Consider the following 16,160-nt stretch of genomic DNA (forward strand, 5'->3'; position numbering starts at 1 on the left):
CCAGCGTCAATAATTAACTGAATATTTCCTTTTATACTTTTTAGCACGTAGCTATTTATTATTAGCATTATTCTTCCGACGTCTGATATCTGTTTAATTATAGGAAATACGTTTTTCTAAGGTACATAAACTTTTGGGATTGACTGTATAGCCAATACATCGTTAACCATTGACGTATCGCCGCTGCCGATGAATGCGAAAATCGATCAGTCGGACATAACCGAAGTTCACTAGTAGTTCCGTGCGTGAGATAGTACAGTGCTATTGTCGTTTTGGAAATTTCATTAATCTCGAAGATCAGATTTGTAACATTTAAGAAATGTAATCCAGATAGAACTTTCATTCGCGTAGTTTTTTGTATCCCAAATATTTTTTCATATTATGCGCATTCTTTATATTTTCAATTTTTGCATAAATGCATACAAAGTGCAGTTTACGCGTTTGTGTGTCGAACTTGCGGAATAATTAATCATCTTGTGACTCGCACGGGAATGTTGTGTACTTTTTCCAATCTTACGAGGCGTTTTCGAAAGATATAGTCGACAGCATTCACATTAACATATTCGTAGCGTTCAAATCGAAGTTGGAAAGGTGAGGATTATTTGATGAGTAAGGGAATTTGAGATGGTTTTTACATTAACTAAACACTGCAAGTGGTGTTCGAGACAGGAGCATTGCGAATACTCTTGTGTCTGTGAAGTACCATCTTAAACTGTCGTATTTTATAAACGTCGTCGCGTAACATTCGTCTCCGCTTGCAACCACGCGCTGTCTTCCAACTTCGAGCGCATCCGGTTGCGCGCCGTAGTAGTGGCTCGGCTTATTATTCTTCCCTGTTGGAGGAGCCGCGCGCGGTTTAGAGAGAAAATGTAGGAGAGCTCCCCTAGGCAGGCGAACAGGTTACGTGGGCGAATGTATACCGAAGATGGAATCGGCGTGCCTAGGCAAACAATTCAACTTATCTCATGAATCAACGTTTGATCGTTGGGAACGAGTTTCGTTCGGCCACCGGTCTGATCGCTAAGGAAAAGACGAAAACAGGAACGTTGCTTGAGAAAGTAAACGTCCGCGTGGTTAGCAAGCTGGTGCTAAACCACCCGCGACACGAGTATTCGATTAACCTCGTGAACCCTGTCCACCGTTGGGAAAAAATCGCGAATATCTTCTTCGCATTTGGATTTCGCTATTCTCGATTCTAATCGTACTAATTCTATTGTTCACCTTTAAAAAATAAATTTAGAAATAATTCTCCTTGTACGATTCAATGCTTATTAGTCAACAGGCCAACGTCTAATTAATTTAACTGTTTTCTTTCGATAAATTGTTTTCTTATAGATACACAGTCAATTGCTCAGTCAATATTCTTCTGTACGAGCTATTCGTGACAGGCCGATGTAAAAACCGAGGCAGCTCCTTTTAATGCCATAGCTTAGTAACGGATGTACGCGGACAGTCGTTCTTTTGCTCTTGTCACTAGCGTGTTTTCAATGAAACTTAGAACCGAGTCAATCTGTATTCGTACCTTCCGTTAAAGGGACCGAGCACTACTTTAGATGAAGAACTTAGCCATCTGTCGCGTTGCGCGGAACAAAAAGCCGTTGCAGTTGCTCCTTTGACCGTCATCGAGTTTTTCCGCGTAGTAGAGCCGCGCAGTTTTTCCTTACTCTCGAACCATATTCGATCGAACGAGTTCGTCTCGTTTCTTCCGCGCATTAGCCTTTTCCGCGACTACGCGCTTTTTCTCGCGACGTCGGAGCCACTTCATTGATTATACAAACAAGCCCACCCGTCTTCTCTCTGGTCGCATTCGATTCGCACGTTCACGAATCGGCTTTCGCAGAACATCTGCACCTATTTATCGGCGTGTTATCGAGCACGCGATCGATTAATTGATGAATGGAAAAATCACGTTGACCGACCGACAGACGGTGTCGACTTGCAAGTCCTCCCTGTGCAATCTACCGGCCCGCTATCGTTACCTGTTATTACCGTCTTCGACAGATAGAAACGGAAATTAAGGCGCGACAGGTAGACTCTTCTGTCAGGGACATGATATATGTTGCCCGACGTGTCATACTTCTTGATAATATGCAAGGTGTTCGAGATAAATGTCCCTGTGTTTTATAAATGGATATAGGAAAACGACGTGCATAAATTTAGTTCTGAAGAAATGTTATCGAGCAGATAAGAGTATCTACAATTTATAATACCAGCGTTGTAAAATATAATAATATGTGGTTATAAAAATTGCGAATACGAGATCTGAATTGTATTACAATAACAAAACGATTCTGTTTTTTATTCTTTCTTTTAAATGATGAATAAAGACGAGGGTGACTCGGTGGCTTTTTTCTCGGACGACGAAATCGGTCTAATTGGTATTCGTACGAGCAAAGGGTGCGATGAAAAAAATATCATAACGACGATCGGTTCTTCTTATTCGCGTCTTCGGGACCGATAGTTGCCACCTGTCTTCTTCTGTTCTCGCGCGGCGCCGCAGTGCGCGTTTGCTTCTCTGCCCCCGGGACACGAACAGGCAGAAAACATTGCGATAAAAGCGCCGCGCCAAATATGGTCCGACCGGCCCGTCCGGGACATAAAGCTTGTTTTGAAGAATCATTAGAGGCGAAATAAAATGCCGGTATACGCTACCGTGTCCGGTTCGAACCACGCCACGTATATAGCCTTATGGCATCGGTGTCTTCCACGGTTGCTCGGGGGACGAGCTGTTCCTTGTCGGCGCGGACACCAAGTAAATGCGACATCCGGTACCCGATATGACTCACAATTTCATCGTCGTATCGGTGAAATTAATCATCGATTTCCATTCCGGTGGCATCTCAAACTAACTGTCGTTCGGAATTTTCTTAAAAGTTATCACAAAATACGACTTTTATGTCTGAAATCAAATTTAATTCCAGAATTTTATTTAACATTTATGTATATTAAAGTAACAATTCCTGATTTAACTTGATACACACTTTGTTTATAGGAATTCTCTTTGCAAAATATTGGAAAAAACTATACAATTTTTTTCTATCTCGAATAATTCAATTATTTCGTCTTAACGATTGGAATTTGAAGGAAATTGCATAGGATCTTTTTCGTACTTGACAATTACAACTACTACCAGTTATGGAGGCTCTTTGTTTTTGATATTAAAAAATATCACAAAACCGTGAACGCGGTAATAAAACTTGGAAAGAGATTGACGTTCGCACCTGTTGTTTTTTCGACGAGCCCGTAAACGAGCGCGAAGGGGAATGGGCCCGGCGTTGTTTCTGGTCAGACGACGAGGCGAGGCGAAACCGAAGCTCATTGTTTCGTGGCGTCGTTCACGGCGACGAAAAATCATTTGATCGCGCCATAAAATCGCGTTGGCATTTATTGCGGCCGCGTGTTGCCCTCGCCACGCTCCGTACTCCATTTGTAAAACAAATACGTACTCGTTTCTCGGTCTCGTTGCCGCCTCTCGCCTCGCCGGCTCGTTGTCCCCCGTCGATGTCCCTTTCACAAACGGCAAACCGCAAAAATCGACAGGATATACGGTCCCGATCGTCAACAAATCGTACAATCGACCCTTTCTCAGAGGAGAGAAACTCTTCCACTCGCACGAAGACGTCGCGTCTTTCCTATTGGAAAACTCCATCGTGTAAGAGGAAACGCTTACATAAAATTGCTGCGTGCAAACAGCTTAATAAGCGATTGGCTGACGGACTTAACAACAGGTAATATCGAATGGCTTCAGCCAGTCAGAGTCTGATTACTCAATTTGTGAAGCGATCAGGCGTCAAACAATAGGCACGAATTCGAATTCCAATCTGTATAACAATCCGTTTATTCGATTCCTCTGGTAATTGAATGATCATGCAAAAATGAACGATCTTTGATCTTGGGAGGTGTTGTTCCACGGTCGTGATCGAGGGGAACGTGTTCATTTGCAGCTGGCCGGCGTGTTAACACGGATTTTCACGATCTACATTATTCAAAATCACAAGTAGATCCCTTCCTCTTCTCTAGTTTTTTTTCCCCCGAGCGTTTGACGCTGGATACCAGCCCACTCTCGGTACCAGTTCCCAGCACGAGGCGGCCATTTATTATCGGAGACAAAGGTTACGCTCGCAGCCCGACAATGGTTGTAGGTGCGCGTTTCCAATGGCCGTCGAAGACAATGCCCGAAGTCGGCTTAATGTCAGAAGGGCGACCGATGCATAATTTATTAAGTCGTTTTAGCGCCGCGGCTTCTGCTCTCTGTCCTTACATTCTTCTACGAGCCGATCTCTTATTAGAAATTAATCGTCCCTCTCGTCGCGTTTCGTCGTTTCCTATCCTCGTTCAAATTGATTAAGCGGTTGTAATTATTGTAAAACAGCTGTGAAGGAATACTATTATATATAATTGTATTTAATTTACTGCATGAATTATTAGAATCATTCAATCGAGATATTCTCTAGTGGTTACCAATTTGAAATGTTTATCAGGTTTTTTGGTAGAGCATTCGTTCTGAGATTTATGAACGGGACTCATTGGGGATTCGTGTCGCGAAAGAAGAGATTCAAGAACTTGGTAAATACGTTGAATTCCTATGAAAGCCGGGAAGGAAATTAATTAACGGCGCGAATCATCGAGTCGACCGGGGCAAAATCGACTGGCAGCCGATAAATGTCCCCCCGGGGAGATGGAAAAAATTGGCACGGAACAAACGGGTGGAAATCAGTCAGTGCCGCGGGTTTTTTTTTTCCAGGCGCTACGCGAAAGGATACCGAAACGGGGAACGGGTCGGTCGCGAAACTCGCGCGAGGCACCGCAAATTAATTAACGTGGTCACAATTAACAGTAATGAATGGGAATGTTTCAACTGCCTCTGTTTTTAAGAATCCGGCTTCTGCCGGGCACGTTCCTTAATCGTAATTAACCGACTGCGAAAGTAATTAAGATCGAGGACCGTCGCCACCGAGTGTAGAAATGAAGAAAAGGTTCGGGTCGTGACAAAAAAAAAGGGGGATGGAAAAAAATGAATAAGACTCGGCCGTCCGCGCAGGAACCCTATGTAATTAAGGTGTCTTAATTGGACGCTTTCGCCTGCCAATTATCTTCGTGATTCCCTCGAGGAATAGCGCGCCCGTTAACCCCATCGGCGTAACTGGGTCATCTCTCGTTCGATGAATAACCAATGAATAGAGTTCTAGGTATTATATTGTGCGGATGATGATCGATACGTACCTGAGTCTCGTATCACCTCTCACTTTCGGTCGGACGAGGATTACGACATCGGGACGCGCATTGAATTAAATTAGAATTAATCACGCGCGTCATTAATCTGCGGAATACAGCAGTTGTTGCAATTGAAATTCTAAGACGAACGCCGCTGCGGTCGAAGATTAATTTTCTTCAGATAAGAAAGCCGGTAGTTCCGCGTTGATGTCACCACACCTAACGTGTGCCCAGGTTGAAAGGGCAATTTACGCCGCGTCGGTGACTCTGTGACATTTTACGTTTAAGTAGCTGCGTGGCAGGGAGCGAAGTCGACAATAAAATGTGGGTGGCACGGTCGACGGTATTTACCGGCCGCGTTTATAACTATCAGATAAATTTAACCTACCCGCAATTACATCACCGCACGAAGATACACGCGCTTCGCCCGTCCCGGGGCTCATAAAACACGCCTGTTAATCGTTGTATTCGCTCTTTTCGGGTCGAGTTCCGCCTTAATTGCGAGGGGTTGGCCGTCAATCTGAACGAAACCAGCTGATATACTTCGCGCTTCGCTGCCAAGCATTCCTCTGCCGTGAAAAAGTTCAAGTTAACGACAATGAAAAATTCTTTTCGATTTTCTATCGGATCTTCGTTAAACGACGAGAGCTCGAGTTCGACTGTCTTGTTTACTCGCGTACGCGTTTGATGTCAATGGTTCTGGCATAGTTCCGCCTACGAATTTTTATGAACCGTGCAGCGGTTATCGTCGAACGTATCTCATCCTGGGAGGATCCTCTTCTTCTCTGGCTACTATCACCCGCATCTGTTTCTCTGAGCGGCGAACAAGAAGAGGGCGGAGGTCGCGAGGAAACGATATTTTTGGTGAAACGAGAGCCGTCATCGCGATTACCAGCCGGGTCGTTCAACCTTTCGCGTACGTGGGACGAAGATGACACGAGCAGGAACGACGATTCGCACGTCTAAACCGTTCTGCCTCTCTAATTAAACGATAAACGATGGCACCTGGCGAGCGGAAGTACCGTGGATCCGGTGGCGGAGGCAGCCACCGCGAGTCCAAGATAAATCCTCCCGAAGATTTGCATTCTTTTATTGCGCCGGACACGGTAGACAAAGCGGAGAACGTATCGACCAGAAGATTTCATTACGCGTCAGAGTTATGGCTTCCTTCCTCGCTCAAAATCCTTTTCTCTTTTTGTCAATGATCTTATCGTTTTACCTAACTGGTATCTCATTTGCCTCGGTAATGCGTGCCCGATCGCTCTTGCCATTATATCGCAATTAATATACGCACGGTCTGCTCTGTCCTTCCGTTATCCTCGTGTTCTATGATATCTTGCGAAATTATGACAGTACACTTCACGTTTCGTTAGTCGCGTTCTTAATTGCGTCTTCTCGCGTCTTCCGCTTCCACAAACGAATCTCCGGACGGTCCTTTGCATACGATGGTTATCTGGATTCATTACCGCCTATAAAATACGAGATTAATTGCCGCGATAGTTTTTTCTTTTTCGTTACCGAACCACCGGACACACTGTTGTCTTCGTGCCCCTGTTCATTGTTCGCGAGGGCCACCGTGATGAGATATCGAATCGGGGAATATGACTGTCTGCATTATGTGCCGTATGCTGTTTGATTCAACAACATGATCTCTTTTAGATAAATACTTGCCAGCTACTACAATAGATTATGAATTGACTGCCGCTTTTTATGCAAAATAAAACATTTGTAAAAATAACTCGTTTGCATCGTACATTGTCATATAATTAAATGCGTGCATTAATTGTTGTAATGCCTAATACAATATTTGATAAAATGTTGTATATAATAGGGTTAAAAATAATTATGTGCGCTTCACTTCTGACGTGTCTTTGAGTATAGCATAAGAGCTGCGGTCTGATCAGAAATGTTTACTAAAAACAATTATTCATATTATTTTTAAGTTATTTTAAGACTATTTTTTCCCCATTTAAACTGATTGGTGTCTCGTGTTCATCCAGGATGTCTTTCGTTCGGTGCACCTGCCTTTTAGGATCTTATTTCATGGTATCAGATCGTCTTGGCTCACCGCCAATAATTAACTGTTAATATATTGAATAGAGGCGTGCGCGCGGTGCAGATAGAAATCGTAGATCGGGCCCGACAATATTTCTCGATATGATCGCAGGGAAAAATGAAACTCGTAAATATTTCAGAAAAATGCACTGCGAATGTCCGAAACAGGCCCTATAGATTCTTGTCCAGCCTTTGTATAATTAGTTGTCTTCCAGTAAATTGGCAATTATCGGTGTAATGAACAAGGATCAGTTAGATGCACTATCATTATAAAATATTTAATCACTCGACGACTTGTTTTTCTTTTTAATGAAAGAAGTTAATAGATTTGATCTGACAATTATATTTCAGTAAGTAGAGTTATGAACGAGAATCTGTGAGATACCATATCGTTGTAAAATTTAATCGTCAATTAAAATGAACACTTGTTTTTATTAACCAAAAGGGTTGATTAATTTGACGGGACATTGTTCTGAGAGTTCTATTATACTAAATAGATCGAAAGTACCTAAGGGCTGGAATAATTTATAATCAGCTAAGAGGGCTGAAGCATCGATTTTTGCATAGATCGGAGGAGAGGTAGAGGATAAGAGTGGTGGAAGGAAACGGCAATTTCTCTCGGGGGGGATCTAATATACCATAATAGATATCCTATCAGCTGATTGGGGTGTTTCACGGTTGCTAGCACAACCCTAAATGCCGCCGCCGCGGCCCTGCCTCTTGGAGAACCCGAAGAAGTCGGCGGACGCGTACTATTACAGGGGCGCGCATCGTTTTACTGTGCAGTAAATGCAGGTATAAGGCGCGACTTTTAAATTCACTTAGGCCGCGCGGAATTAAAACGCGAACTTTATTGCGGCCGACCGGTTCTTTCTGTCTTGCATCTTCTCCGTTTAGCCCGCGGCTGGAAGTGGATGGGGTCAGTCAAGGATGGTAGCCAGGATGGTAGGAAAAAAAAAGACGAAGTACGGCTTCCGCGGTTTGGTATGATTTGAGTCATTCGATTAAACGATAATGGACACAACGTGGCCGTGTTCCTGCGTGTAATTTACTGTGTCAGCTCGCGATAATAATTTCTTGCGACGTAATAGTTATTTTACGCGAATTTCACGCTCGAGTTTAACGCAAATTAAATGATATCACGCGGCAGTCCCCGCGGTTATTGTTTGTTCGAACATTTTGCGCAACGTTCAACTGGCCTCGGCCTCTCTTTACGCGTTTAATCGCGAAACTGTCTCCTTGAAGGAAAGGACAATGCGGTCTTATGTTACCAATTATCGTTGCCGGTACAGGGGTTTGTCCATTCAGCGGCTCGTCGTTCGTTGAACATAATAGACTTATGAAGAACGGGGGAGATTATGAATTGACTGCCGCTTTTTATGCAAAATAAAACATTTGTAAAAATAACTCGTTTGCATCGTACATTGTCATATAATTAAATGCGTGCATTAATTGTTGTAATGCCTAATACAATATTTGATAAAATGTTGTATATAATAGGGTTAAAAATAATTATGTGCGCTTCACTTCTGACGTGTCTTTGAGTATAGCATAAGAGCTGCGGTCTGATCAGAAATGTTTACTAAAAACAATTATTCATATTATTTTTAAGTTATTTTAAGACTATTTTTTCCCCATTTAAACTGATTGGTGTCTCGTGTTCATCCAGGATGTCTTTCGTTCGGTGCACCTGCCTTTTAGGATCTTATTTCATGGTATCAGATCGTCTTGGCTCACCGCCAATAATTAACTGTTAATATATTGAATAGAGGCGTGCGCGCGGTGCAGATAGAAATCGTAGATCGGGCCCGACAATATTTCTCGATATGATCGCAGGGAAAAATGAAACTCGTAAATATTTCAGAAAAATGCACTGCGAATGTCCGAAACAGGCCCTATAGATTCTTGTCCAGCCTTTGTATAATTAGTTGTCTTCCAGTAAATTGGCAATTATCGGTGTAATGAACAAGGATCAGTTAGATGCACTATCATTATAAAATATTTAATCACTCGACGACTTGTTTTTCTTTTTAATGAAAGAAGTTAATAGATTTGATCTGACAATTATATTTCAGTAAGTAGAGTTATGAACGAGAATCTGTGAGATACCATATCGTTGTAAAATTTAATCGTCAATTAAAATGAACACTTGTTTTTATTAACCAAAAGGGTTGATTAATTTGACGGGACATTGTTCTGAGAGTTCTATTATACTAAATAGATCGAAAGTACCTAAGGGCTGGAATAATTTATAATCAGCTAAGAGGGCTGAAGCATCGATTTTTGCATAGATCGGAGGAGAGGTAGAGGATAAGAGTGGTGGAAGGAAACGGCAATTTCTCTCGGGGGGGATCTAATATACCATAATAGATATCCTATCAGCTGATTGGGGTGTTTCACGGTTGCTAGCACAACCCTAAATGCCGCCGCCGCGGCCCTGCCTCTTGGAGAACCCGAAGAAGTCGGCGGACGCGTACTATTACAGGGGCGCGCATCGTTTTACTGTGCAGTAAATGCAGGTATAAGGCGCGACTTTTAAATTCACTTAGGCCGCGCGGAATTAAAACGCGAACTTTATTGCGGCCGACCGGTTCTTTCTGTCTTGCATCTTCTCCGTTTAGCCCGCGGCTGGAAGTGGATGGGGTCAGTCAAGGATGGTAGCCAGGATGGTAGGAAAAAAAAAGACGAAGTACGGCTTCCGCGGTTTGGTATGATTTGAGTCATTCGATTAAACGATAATGGACACAACGTGGCCGTGTTCCTGCGTGTAATTTACTGTGTCAGCTCGCGATAATAATTTCTTGCGACGTAATAGTTATTTTACGCGAATTTCACGCTCGAGTTTAACGCAAATTAAATGATATCACGCGGCAGTCCCCGCGGTTATTGTTTGTTCGAACATTTTGCGCAACGTTCAACTGGCCTCGGCCTCTCTTTACGCGTTTAATCGCGAAACTGTCTCCTTGAAGGAAAGGACAATGCGGTCTTATGTTACCAATTATCGTTGCCGGTACAGGGGTTTGTCCATTCAGCGGCTCGTCGTTCGTTGAACATAATAGACTTATGAAGAACGGGGGAAAGAAAATAGTAACGGCACGTTTAAATATACGTACAAGTTTATCGCGGCCGATCGTAAATTTCAAGATTCCATATTCTTCCGGTTTCACAACGCGACGCGAAATGAATTTATGAATGCGCGCGTGGGCAATACGTTACGGGCACGTCCAATAAATATCAAGTCTCTTCATTTACCTGTCCGGGCAATATAATCCCGGTGCCCCGAGACATGCGAATACTTACGTCGCTCTTTTAGAACAATGAACACACGCGAAACGTGGGGCCGCGCGTTACGCAAACCGCGAGCGTTTCGCAATTCGTATTTACTCGCCCGTTCCGGCGCGGGGATTCGTGGGTGTGGAGCCGAGCCACCGGTGTAGCCGCCGAGATAAGGAAACGAAACGAGATTCATTTTTCCAGCGGCGACGTCCGAACGCGTGTTTCACGGGGAAACGGGAGATCGGTATCGCTGACCGGGATCGGGGCAGTTTCGTTTGTCACTGTACGAGCCACGGGTTTTACTGGCTCAAAAACATCGCGACGAAACTCGTACGCCCCTGACTTCTCCTCGCCCACGGCGTTTGTTTTTCGCTGTTAACATCAATCTGCCATTCGCCTGGTAATGTCGACTACGTGGGCGATACCATACTCGCCGTGCATAGGCGCCGCACTGTACTCCTCTCACAAAAAATTTCCAATTAGAAGATCGTCGTGATAATTTGAAGCAGAGCTGATACAGGAAAGTGATTGTCAATTTTATTACAGAGGTGCTCATAGTATTCTATTTCTCATGCACTGCATGTCGACTGGATTCTAGTAATCATAATCTGAAGGAAATCTGATACAGAGAAGAGAATTTCAATTTTGTTGTTCTTACGCCATAAAGTTTAATTCCTTTATCGCGTTTAACGATTGCCGCTACATTTGAGATTCGCTGAACAGGGACTCGTATTCGCGCTCCGTTGACTGTAAGAGCTCGTAGGAATTAACGAAATCTCCAGCAGAGATCAGTAAGAGTGGTTTGTAAAATGAAATTACTATTTTTGTGATCGTTCTTAAACTCGCGGTATCGCATTCCGAGGGCGGCTCTTTTAATACGTAGCAAATCATCGTCGATGGAATGAAACGTTAATGTCATTTCTCATAGAGTAAAATATATTCTAAACGTTTCGTCCAGCCGTTAAGTTGTTATTCACATAACTGAGGAAACAGCTATTAAACTCCATGCGTTCCATTATCATTCCATTGGTCACGAAAGTATTGCTCCTCGTTTCGAATCGCTGAATATTCGTGGCTTGTAATCAACGCGCGTGTCCTGTACGGGAAAATCGATTGAATTAAAGGGCTACCTGCCGAGCGGAGTCGCGATAACTATCTGCGGTTTAAATCCGGTTCCATTTGTTGGTAGACGGAGATCTTCATTGACGATGAACGATCCGACGATGCACTCGCGCGGTAAGGAAGGGTTGTAACGAGGTCGTAACGACGGTGGAAACAACAGGAAGTCGTACCGAATCGCCGCGAAATTCGCTGCGTAGGCGAGCGGATGTTAAAACGCGCGTTTTACTGGCCACATGATCCGGTTCGTTCGCGTGCGCCGCTGCGTTGGCTGGTTTAAATCTGCAATAGTTTTTCTGATTCGTCCCTCAGGGATAATGACGTTCAATTACTGAGATGATCTAAACATCCAGATTGATCAAAGGAACTTACACAATATAAAACGCATAAATTACTGTCATTTATTTTTGTACAATATAATAGAACAATCGTCATTACGAATAGTAGAGTCACTACAGAAAATAACTTATAATGAGTTTCATAAATCTGTGCGATTGAGCATTGCGACGAAACGAAGCAATGTTGTTAGAGATCCCCAAAATTTGGCTCGCGGCTTCGATCGTCTTGTCATTAAAATTCACTGCGCGTCGAACGATGGTAGACAGTCTTATTTCCAGAATAATTACACGCGTGTCCGGCTGTGTAATATATCTCTTTAACTCATTGCATCGGGCGATGCTGACGCTGAATTTAGTAGCTAAATCCGGGCGCGCCGTGCTCGAAAACCACAGCGTACGGATTATGGTTTCATTAAGTAAAAAGCAGGAGGCAGAACAACGTTCCCGGGATTACACGCCGAGGTTGCCGATCAATTTTTTATGAAAGCCCGCCCTCCTTGGTTTTTTTCCCCCGATCGTGTAATCATTCCGTGGATGCATAATCAATAACCAATACCACGGGGCGGCGAAATCATTCCGACCTTTCAGCTCTCGTGCCGCGATGATCGATAGAGCCGCCCACGCAATGAAAGAACGCCCCTTCCGACGCGCTTTCCATGCGAAAACTTTTTCCATTGTACGCATCACCATGATACCCTGCATCCATAAATGCATCACCGTATTCATCAGACTCGCTATCGGCAGCCACGTTTTTAAGCTTTTTTTATATGATAAACTGAAGTTTTAAGACGCATCACATTCCGTTTAGTATTTTACTCATTAAAATATTATATTATATATTATATGTACGATCGTGTGGCTATGATTTAATCTGATTGTTACTGGTTTGGGATGTCTATCAGAATTTTTGATGACCACTTGGAAGTTCATTAGCTTATTCATAAATTCGAAGTTCATTATGCATCTGCAGACTGGCTGCTCGATATCATTCGTCATTTCTGAATAAATTTCGTGTCGGGCGGCGGTTTTATTCATTCGATGGCCAAGTCTGTCCATCATGCGGCCGCGCGAAACCTGCCTCGTTGCGGCTAGCCGGTAGCCAATGTAGAACATTGATTTGCAAACTCGCTTCGAGATGGGCACACCTATAGTTGGCACATACAACCCGGTACAGGGTAGTTCATTTATCTTGATCGGTGCGGGTTACTTTTACGTAAAACGCTATAAAGAATGTTTCAGCTCGGACCCGATCGTGCCACGCGCGTAATGGCCTGCCGTTTCCTTTTTTTGTTTTACGAGCTCCGCCGGTTGCATGTCCACTTTCGTCAGATTTCACTCAAATTAGGGTTTCCACTTATTGTCAAAACATTTTATTTCTCTTGAATGTTTAAACACGTTTGAATATTTAGTTTTATGAAACACTTGCTTTTAGCTTAGATTTTATAATGAAGTTAATGGATTCGGACTTTGATTTTTGAAACGTGAAAAATTGCAATATTGACTTGGAAGGAACGTTTTTCGATCAGGACTGGTACGCGATCGAGCGTAGGATAAGATCGCCGATAAACTTTTTATTCCCTGGCAAGAAGTAAGACCGATACGAATTTCTCGATGTCGAAACGGTCTCCTATGAATTCTACTTGTGTGGCAAGACGGGATCGTGCGCACACAGAGTACGAATTAGCTATTTGCTACGGTATCGCGTTCCTTCGGCACTTTAACCTCCTCATTCTTTTGCCCGGCAGGCATACGCGAGTTCTTGCCCCAGAAATCACAGTGCTTTCGTCCCGCCAGGTTTATATTATCGAAATTGCTAGCGAACGGTTTACTGCAATCAGATACTGACAATTTCGAGGCCTGGCAAAAGTTTATATGACACAACGCTATGGTGATTACCAACAATAAAGCAAATTGTGTCCAGAGACGAGGTGTACAAGTAGACCTGAATTTCTGTGTCTCACGTTCGTCTGCCACACCGACTGATTCTAGTATCTTTTGTTCATGTATGGCGTTCGATTAAACCTTACCGATGTAATATTAGAAAATAAGGGGATGTGATTATTGTCATGCGAATATACGAAAGTGAGTCGTTGGGCTTGTAAACCCGTTCGCACTCCACCAGAATCGATCGATTTTTGTTCAAGATCATTCCAGTGATCTAAGAGAGGGTGCCTCCAATTTGTATATCCGTCCCTCCAGGATTTATCGATGATCGAGCATGTTCATCCCAGGATTACTTAAATTAGATCAACCAAACGAATATGCTCGATCATCGATAAATCCTGGAGGGACGGATATACAAATTGGTGCAGTAATCCTGGGATTACTTAAATTAGAAATTTCATTCTCTATTAAAAATTATCAGAAACTATATCTCAATTGAAAGATTGTGCTACATCATTAAATAGATCATACGGTAAATCATAAATGGTTCCAGTAAAATTGTATAAGTATTTTCATATAGTGATTTCAATGAAAAATAAGCATTAGAGTTTTGTTTGGTAAAATGTACCGGTCGTCTTAATGGTGCGTATCGGGCACCGAGATGGTTCCGCGTCGTTGAAACAGGTGATGTCCTGAAAGGTGGTTCGACGGGGTCCAGTACAGGTCTTCAATGCGTAAGACTCCTACGCACGGCGCATTATCCGTGGAACTCTTTCCGTGACGAAGAATAGGTAGCGCGAAGAATAAGAAGTGGAGGTGGCGAGGGCGCGGGAATAAAGGAGGAAGCGAAGAAGGGTAGCGCGAGCAAAAGGAAGTGGTAGCGCAGGAACAAAGAACAAAAGTGGGCGAATTCCCGCTCGCTCGAGATAAAGAGGAGGGCCTGGAAGGTGGAACGAACGAAAGGAGAATACGGAGAAGAAGCGGAGTCTGAAGAAGAAGAAGAAGAAGAAGAAGAAGGTGGAGGAAGGCTCGCTTGGTTCCTCGGAGATATTCGCCGACTAATTGAATTTACGAGCTCGCCGAGGCAACCGACGCGACGTGGGTCGTGCCGGTCTTTGGACCAGATTCAGTGTCGGTACACCGCCATTAGTGCACAGCTACGGCTGATCCCTCCGGTATTCCACGACGATAATCGTAAGTTCCGCGATCATACGGCAAACAGCCGAAAACTTCGTCTTCGTCGCGTATACGTGACCGTGATATTTGATACGATACCAGGTGTTCGCCATTGGTGCCATTATATGCTTCTGTTCTTGTATTCCTCCGTGCCTCCGTTCTAGTCGCCAAACCGATTTGCATTCGTCGGCCCCGGCAGTTCTATACATTTTCTGATCCGAAAGTAATATAACTCAGAAACATTTAATAGCTTATCAATAAGATTTGTGACACACGATTCTGCCTCGAAACAAAAATATTATTTCCTCGTTGTTTCATTTCAATGATAAAAATTCTGATGACTCTGCATTAGTATTTTAAACAAATTGCATACGTGCTATGAATTAGGAATATGTTAAGATATTAGTACCATTTGTTTATTCGAGAATGCGAATTCGCGTGTTTGATCCACGTGAATTTTTTCCCGGGTCTGTACCTTTTTGTAAGATACACACGTAACTTGGTCGGTCCCCGGGTCGGTCGAGGAGATCGGTTCAATGGAAAGGAACCGGTCCCTGTTTGTTCGTGAACTCGCACCGACAACCGGTATAACTAACCTCCCTTAACGGCCAACGTGTGAGAGCGCAAAGTCGAATAAAAAAGGTGCTATAGGCCACTAGCACTCGGCTCTTCACCTGAGCCTCCGTTCCCGATCTATTTCTATAAAAACGATCCCTTAAAAAGTTCGTCATTCCCATCAGAGATTGGAAACGAAATATGCCAGATCATCCCGTGCTTATCAAAGCAAACTTTAATCCCGTTTTTGAAACATCTGTAAATGAAGATAAACCAGGTGCAGCTACGCTATTGAAAAGAATCCGCATTTCGAAATGGTCTCGTCCTTTTCATTCGGATTTCATACAAAATTCAACGCGGTTCCTTTTAAGAGGAAGGGTTTCATCCATTTTTTTCTGGTACCACCCCCGTCTCGAGGGGAAGATGTCCAGATTGTGTCCGGGCACGGTTCTTAACAAGCGTGTACAAACAAAATTGATGTCCCGGTAATGGCAGCTCGGTTTTCGAGGATGGCCGTGCGCCGCGCACGAGACTGTAAAAGGT

The 16,160-nt window shown here is 43.5% G+C and overlaps 1 protein-coding gene and 1 long non-coding RNA gene across 2 annotated transcripts in view; one reads left to right on the forward strand and one right to left on the reverse strand.

The window, feature by feature from the left end:
* Nucleotides 1-16,160, forward strand: part of MESR6 (misexpression suppressor of ras 6) — a 517,920-nt gene that overhangs the window by 14,514 nt on the left and 487,246 nt on the right. The window lies entirely within an intron of this gene.
* On the reverse strand, nt 96-3,462 carry LOC113463905 (uncharacterized). The gene is made up of 3 exons (XR_003388755.1): nt 3,222-3,462; nt 1,523-2,899; nt 96-940 (listed from the first exon to the last, which is right to left on the reverse strand). It is a non-coding gene; the product is annotated as an uncharacterized LOC113463905 (long non-coding RNA).

This window comes from Ceratina calcarata, unplaced genomic scaffold (genome assembly GCF_001652005.2).
Source record: "Ceratina calcarata isolate Rehan_Ccalc_2016 unplaced genomic scaffold, ASM165200v1 scaffold185.2, whole genome shotgun sequence".
In the NCBI taxonomy this organism is placed as follows: Eukaryota; Metazoa; Arthropoda; class Insecta; order Hymenoptera; family Apidae; genus Ceratina; species Ceratina calcarata.